This window comes from Neovison vison, chromosome 1 (genome assembly GCF_020171115.1).
Source record: "Neovison vison isolate M4711 chromosome 1, ASM_NN_V1, whole genome shotgun sequence".
NCBI classification, from domain to species: Eukaryota; Metazoa; Chordata; class Mammalia; order Carnivora; family Mustelidae; genus Neogale; species Neogale vison.
In genome coordinates, this window is record NC_058091.1 from 145,594,070 (window position 1) to 145,601,592 (window position 7,523).

The 7,523-nt window shown below is 39.4% G+C and overlaps 1 pseudogene; it reads left to right on the plus strand.

The window, feature by feature from the left end:
- The first annotated feature begins 2,201 nt into the window (after positions 1-2,201).
- Positions 2,202-2,690, plus strand: LOC122900195 (annotated as a pseudogene).
- Positions 2,691-7,523: the final 4,833 nt, after the last annotated feature.

Consider the following 7,523-nt stretch of genomic DNA (forward strand, 5'->3'; position numbering starts at 1 on the left):
AATGTTAAGGTGTAAAATACAAATTAATCATGGCAATAGGAGTATGCAATTCCATTTTGTCTTGTTAGAATACATTTCTTGACTATAGTTAATGTGACCTTCATAGCAATGACCAAATGAAACAACTTTTAAAATAAATGTGCAACAAGCCTTTATCTGGTGAAATGTAATAACTTCTGCTTTCAAGTCACTACTAGTGAGTAGCTGCTAGAGCAAAGCTTCTTAGGAAATGCTTTAGTTTCACTACTTCTCAAATAATAAATCCACTGCATGTTTCTACTAATGACCGGTACCTAAAACTACTGGATTTTCCCCACTCCAGGAGCACGTTCAAAGAACTACAATCTCACAAATAAAATGCAATGTAATAACTTAACAGAAAGGCATTTCATCTCCATTTTTCTCCATTTTAAACAAATTTCTCCATTTGGGATTTTTTAAAAAATAGGAATACATGAGATTTTGAGAGAAGGAATTTTGTTAATAGTTTGAGTATTTTTTTTCTTCCACCAAAGCATAAACCAGAGCTTGTTTCTGCCTTTTAAAATGGGCAATGGATATCCTTTATCTGATAAAACAAAGTCTAATTTTCCTGTCATCCATTGGTCAGTCAGATTATCCCACTCAACCTTTTGGACACAGACATTTCCTAAAAGTTAAGACCCCTGAGATAATAAGGAACAAAATGTGATGATAAACGTGTGCTGAAAGAATAAGGACTTCTAGGCACATCTGATGAGTCTATTCACCAACAATTATGGAAGCCAGGCTCCCTACAGAAATAGCTATTCTCCAAGCTGTGTAATTATTGATCTGCAGATGCTGCACATGAGCTGACTTTGGAAGGAAGTACTAACTCCAAGCCCCCTCTGTTTAAATGTCATTAACTGAGCTGCTTCTACCTATCAGCCATTATTCTGGAGATACCAAAAAATTAAAAACAAAAAAAGTCATTGCCCATCCATCCTCATACCCCTACCCCCAACTCAACCCCCATGCAGAGAGTGTGCAATCTCCTGGGAGAGAAAAGTTATGTGCACAGTCTGTCCTTCTTTTCCTTTGTTGTCCTCTGCTTGGTGTCCTGAACTCCAGCACACTGGGCTTCTTTTAGGTCCTTGAATGCATCACGTTACTTCTCACCCCTGAGCCCAAGTACATGCTCTTTTCTTTCACTTGGAAAATGTTCCCTGCCTTGACCATGGTCCATATTACTCATTCTTCAAGTGCCATAGTTAGCACTGTTTTCTCAGGGAAGCCATCCCTAACTCCCCATTAAATAACCTCAAAGCTCTGAGATTTTTCCTTTATAGCACATAACATAGTCAATAACCATGTATTAGTAGAAATATTTGATCTATGTCTGTATCATCCACTTGTCAACATCAAATGTTCTTGGTTGCTTACCATGTGCCATGCACTGTGTTGGCAACATAAGTGTGTTGGGACTCTGTGTTAGGAAACAAGACAGAGTCTCTATCCTAATGGAATATTCATCAAATAAATATAATAAATACTATGAAAGAAATAAATAAGGTTTTATAATTAATAAAAGTCTATTTGATATAATGGAGTCATGAACACTGAGGCACCAGAGATAAGATGGTGCTAACAGGAAATTCAGGTGCAGGGAAAAGCCAGTGCGAAAGGCCTTAAAGCCAGAAGATCTTCCTCCGGTGAAAACCACCAGACAAGGGAGGCAGGGCTGGGACTTAGTGAACAGTGGGGAGCAGACCATGAGATCAGGATACAGTAGTCAATTAGGTAATAAATCCCGGAGTCAAAGGAGGTTGTTTTATTATTATTATTATTATTATTATTATTCTGAACCAATTGAAAGAATGAAATTTTAGTACAATTGTGTAAGTAGTGGCACAAAAAGACAGCAAGTCATTCTGCTGAAGGAGAAGGATCATGAAGTACAAAGAGCATGGAAGGCATAATGCACAGGTCTTAAAGAGACTTGCCAAGAGGAAAAGGAGAGATCATTAAGTCTACACATGGTGCCCTGTTATTCAGCTCTAAGACAACTGCTCTTTAGACAACCTTCAGGAATAAAGAGGACATGGCACTCACCCATGAAACACTGCTTATTGTCTCAGTATAACCCACCTGAAAATAAAGAATTTCCTTTATTAATCGGTATTAAAAAAAAAAAAAAAGACTACCTTTGGGGCAGAACTGCTATCTTCCAGTAATTCCCCAGAATGACCAACTGAAAGGAAGAGAGGAAAGGTACCTGCTATGTATATGTTCTCTAGCCTTTTTAGAAAACATGGGGCTGTTCCCTTGGTCACATACATGTGAATCTACAAAAAAAGGTGATATTTGGGAGATCAAGGGAATGGGCACTGTTCACAAAGGAATATCCCCACAAATGTTACCATGGCAAAACTGGGAGTCTTCAGTGCTACCCAGCATACCGTTGGCATTGCTGCCAACAAACAAGTGACAGACAAGATTTTGGCCAAGAGAATTTGTGTATGTATTGAATATAGTAAACACTCATAGTTCTGAGAGAGCTTCCTGAATGTGTGAAGGAAAATGACAGGAAAAATAAGGAAGCCAAAGAGAAGGGTACTTAGGTTCAGCTGAAACATCAACCTATACCACCCAAAGAAGCACACTTTGTGAGAGCCGATGGAAAGGAGCCTGAGCTGCTGGAACCCATTCTTTATGAATTCATGGCATGATAAATGTAAAAAAATAAATAGATAAATAAAAGACCACAAGACTGTAAAAAAAAAAATAAGTCTACACACATTGTCTTTGCAACTGGAAATTTCATCAAAAAAACATAGTGAGGGGCTAAGGTCCTCTTACAAACACACATATCTTCTTCATGTCCCAGTAAAACAACTCTACTGATATCAAAGACTGCAGGGAGCAGAAATAAATGTTTACTGACAGCCCAACTCAAAGGTATATTCAATGATCTAGATCTGGAAGGACCAGCCATGTGCTCAAGATCTTGGACTACTGCATGCAATGGCCATAGAACCAAGGATAGAGCCACAAGGCCTCTGTATATATTGGTACCAGGGTGTGTGGGTGGGGGTGTGGGTATAATACAACTATTACCCAACGTGACAGATCTATGGCACTAGAAAGAGCTTTCTCCATGGAAAGCCCAGACAGTATAGTTTTCAGCTGTCAGGATCCTACAGCACTAGATGGTTGATGCACAACTGAAGAAAAATGCTCAAACAGCACCTTTCTAGTGCCGTCTTTGATTTAGTGACTGTAAAAAACTGAAGCTAACGTAAACGTTTTCTGTATCCTGATGTTCTAGCCTGATATATTCCAAAAGACAAAGAAGGGAAGGTGGGGAGAGTCAAGAAATTTCCCTAGAAGAACAGGTCTGGGGGCACCTGGGTGGCTCAGTTGGTTAAGCATCCAACTCTTGGTTTCAGCTCAGGTCATGACCTCATGGGTCAAGAGATCGAGCCCCACTCTGGGCTGCACTCAGCGGTGAGTCTGCCTGAAGATTTTCTCTCTTCCTCTCCTTCTGCCCCTCCCCCGATGTGTGCATGCACATGCTCTAGCTATCTCTCTAATAAATTAATGAATCTTTTTAAAAACAAGAGAGAGAAGAACAGATATGGATGTGGGATGCTAATTTTTTCCCCTGGGCCTGCCATAACAAATGACCCCAAACTCGGTAATCATCCTCTCACATTTCAGGAGTCCAGAAGTCCAAAATCAAGGGCTTGGCTCCTTCTGGAGGCTCTGAGGAAGAAAGTCCTTCACTTCTTACTCTGCTGCCTGCCAAAGGTCGCCAGCAACCCCTGACTTTCCTGGGTCTGCCACAGCATCGCTGCACTCTCTGCCTCCTTCTCCACACTGCCTTCTCTGGGCCTCCTGCATCCTCTCTTCCTACAGAGACCCCGGTGTTCACAGAAGGACTTTCTAGATACGGAACGGTTTCTTCTCGAGGTCCTTAACAGATTACATCTGCCAACGACCCCATTTCCAAATACGCTCCTATTCTGAGTTTCTGTGCAGCCGTGAACCTTGGCAGACAACTATTTGTGCCCACGACTTCCAAGCACAGAGCTACTCTAGGTTCCAAATGGCAACAGAGGCGGTCCCTTGAGGTCCAGAATGGTAACTGAACCCTTCCCACGTAAGGCCAATAGCAACTATGCAAACATCTCTCTCGCTGTCTCCTGCATAATGGCTTTTGAAATGCTTCTTTGAAAGAGAACCTCCTGTGCTAATATAGTGCTTCATATAGTTTATCTTCATCAATAAAACCTCGGGAGAAGTAAAGCACAAAGAAATTGCCCCCAAAGCACTATCAAATTGAATGAAATCCACAGAAGTTCCAAAGCAAAGATAAAGCCTGGGGTCTGTGCCCTCTCCATTCATGAGGCTTTTCAGCCTTTCAACAAAAAAAAGGATGCCAACACAAATGGACTGGTGGCCTAGATTTGGACACACATGAATGTAAATAGCTATTGGCTTAGAATAGTTGAAATCACAAATGCTTATTGCTGCTTCTATTCAGGTGGGCTTTTTTTTTTTTTTTAATGTGGCTTAGTTTTTTCTATCATTGGTGATGAGAGAAATACCTTTTGTTTAGCTGAGCCCAGGAAGAAGGGCCCCAGCCTCCCATCAGAAGAGAGAGGGAACAGATACAACCCCAGGTAGCACAGACCTGAACGTCCTTTCCTAATATAAAACTTAGAGCTTTCGTGTGACAAAATATCAGAGAAGGCTAAGTGTTGGCTTCAAAAAAGGAAGGTCAACTTCCGCAGCTCTTTCTCAGGCAACAATCCCCGAGGTTCCATTATTCTTTTTGTTCCTTACAGTGGATGGAGGGCTTCACTTAGAAACCATTACAGGAGAATGAAGTAAATGATACCAAAAGTGCCTGCATTACGCTTCGAAATCTGATGGGCCTCTGGAAACCTTCTTCCTGTCTCATTGTATGGCTTTCAGCACAAGGAAACCTGGGGAAGATGTCACTAAAATAGAGATTAAGGAAGCAAATGTTACCTTTGTTTAGTTATACGTGTGTGTGTGTGTGTGTGTGTGTGTGTGTGTGTGTGCTTCATTCAGTTGGATTAAAGTGCACGATCCCTATCAGAGAGTTGGGGCTCTCAAGTCCTGTTTATCCCTCTCTCTTCATTACCAATATCCTTCGAACAAATATTGCCCAGGAGGAGTCACCCTGTTTATTTCAGAAGTGCAGAAAATGAGAGTTCTTCACCTTGCTGTCCATGCCCAGTGTTCTGCACAAATAGGCAATCTATACAAATTGATGGAAATAAAATGGCACAGAGACAGAAAGCACCCTTCAGAAATACACTGTGCAGATATTAGAATAGAATGGACCAAAAGAAGGACCATGATGCATTCAGGATGGCAGGAATTCCAGCTCTTGATGCATGCAAGAATGGCATTGCTCTCCTGGAGCTCTGATTACTACACTGTTGTATCTTTTGAAGGGAGAAAGGGAGAATTGTTCAAACTCTGGAATTATATAAATTACAGCCCATAAAAAAAAAAAAAGAAGCAGCAGCCAGCACTGGTCTATTTCACTTCAAAGCTGCACACTTTCAAGGTACCTCGCATGTGTCAAATTTCTCAATGTTATGATAGGTCATTCTTTGGCCTCACAGGAAATTTGAACCACCACATTGAGCAATCAATAAAAATCCTCTTCCTTTTCACAACACCCGAGCAATATTTTCTAACTCTGTTTTGAGTCACTTGAAGCAAGCTTTTTACAGTTCCTTTGATATGTACTTCTATAAAGGAACACCCTTGTGTTTCTGTTTCAAAAATCTAATGTTCTTTTGAAATATATTTCTAAAATTATGTCTTTGCAATCCTGGATTATAAGAAAAAGCATGCTGGGGTAACAGGTAGGCTTCAGAAGAGACGGCACTGGAAAGATCACTGGAGCTGTTTTCCAGTTAAGATAACAGGACACTGGTTTGGGGGAACCAACAGAGGAGTGTTGAACATGGATATCTCATCACCGTCTCTAGACTGGTAATATCTGCACTCCCAGCTCTGAAAGACCCAGATGCTAACATGCACTGAAACTGTGATGGATAGTGGAGCAGTGGAAAATGATATTTTATAAAAAATAATAATAATAAAGGCTCAGCATTATCAGCTGTGTAACTGAGCTGATAATGTGAATGTGTCCCCTTTGTAATTTTTTGAAAGGATTTTCCAGAATACTGCCAAAGCTGATACAAGAAATGGATGTGTACCAACCACTCAGAGTTAATATGAGCATTCAAACTCCTATCATATTTAATTCAGACCTTCTTTTTTCAAAGACCACAAATCCTGCAGATAAAACTGATGCCTTCTCTGACCCCTCCCCCACCCTACCCCCTCCCTCTATCTCTGGCATCAGTCACTACCCTGTATTTGTCAAGTATGCAATCCATATTTGTATGTATTTGTAATAAACGCTATTTGAAAAAAATGTGTAAGTCATACATTAGGTGTTGCATTTTTTTTCAATTTATTTATTTTCAGAAAAACATTATTCATTATTTTTTCACCACACCCAGTGCTCCATGCAAGCTGTGCCCTCTATAATACCCACCACCTGGTACCCCAACCTCCCACCCCCCCCGCCACTTCAAATCCCTCAGATTGTTTCATTTTAAATTTGCACAAATGTTATCACACTCTATGGAACATTTACAATTTGCTTTTGTTTTTACTCAACCTTAGGTATTCTGAAACCCATCCATAGTTATGCATTCATATAATTTATTCACTTTGTTGTATAATATTCTGAGTAAACAATTTGTTTATCCCCTTCCCTACTTACAAGAATCTGAGGGGTTTTTTTTCCTTTTATAAATGATGCTATCATTTACACAGTTATGTATCCTAGAATTTTCTAGAACATATATCCAGAAATGGAATAGTTAGTTGAGTCACGGTATCTGTGCATTTTCAACTACAACAGATGTTGCCATGGGACTGTACAATGTGCTTGTTCCAAGTTACCCAATTGCCAGAACTGTATGAAAACGTTCCACATTTTCCCTAGCACTTGACTTTCTGTACCTTTTAATGTGTTGTTCTGAGTTTAAAATAAAATCTCATTGTTTCATTTTGCTTTCATACATTATTAATGAAGTCAACCATCTTTTCATGTTTGTTCTCTTTCCATTTTCTCTTCAGTTGTTACCTGTTCATATATTCTGTCCATCTCTCTACTGAGTTGTCTATCTTTTCCTGTCAGATTTGTAGCACATATTCACACTTTTTTAAATTTATGATTATAGATCTGTTGGGTATATAGCACGTGTCTTCTGTTGCTCATCTCTTAATGGTGTACTTTTTGAACAGAAGTTGTTTTTTTTTAAGTTTTGAAAGACTCAAAAAATGTTTTACTCTTACTAAAATATTTTGCATCAAATTGTCTATGGATATAAAGAAATCTTGAGATAAAGAAACTAAATAGATCTTTAAATAACAGGTTGGCACTTAATAAAATCATTAAGAGATTAATATTAAAATATTCATAATCATAGGAAATATCC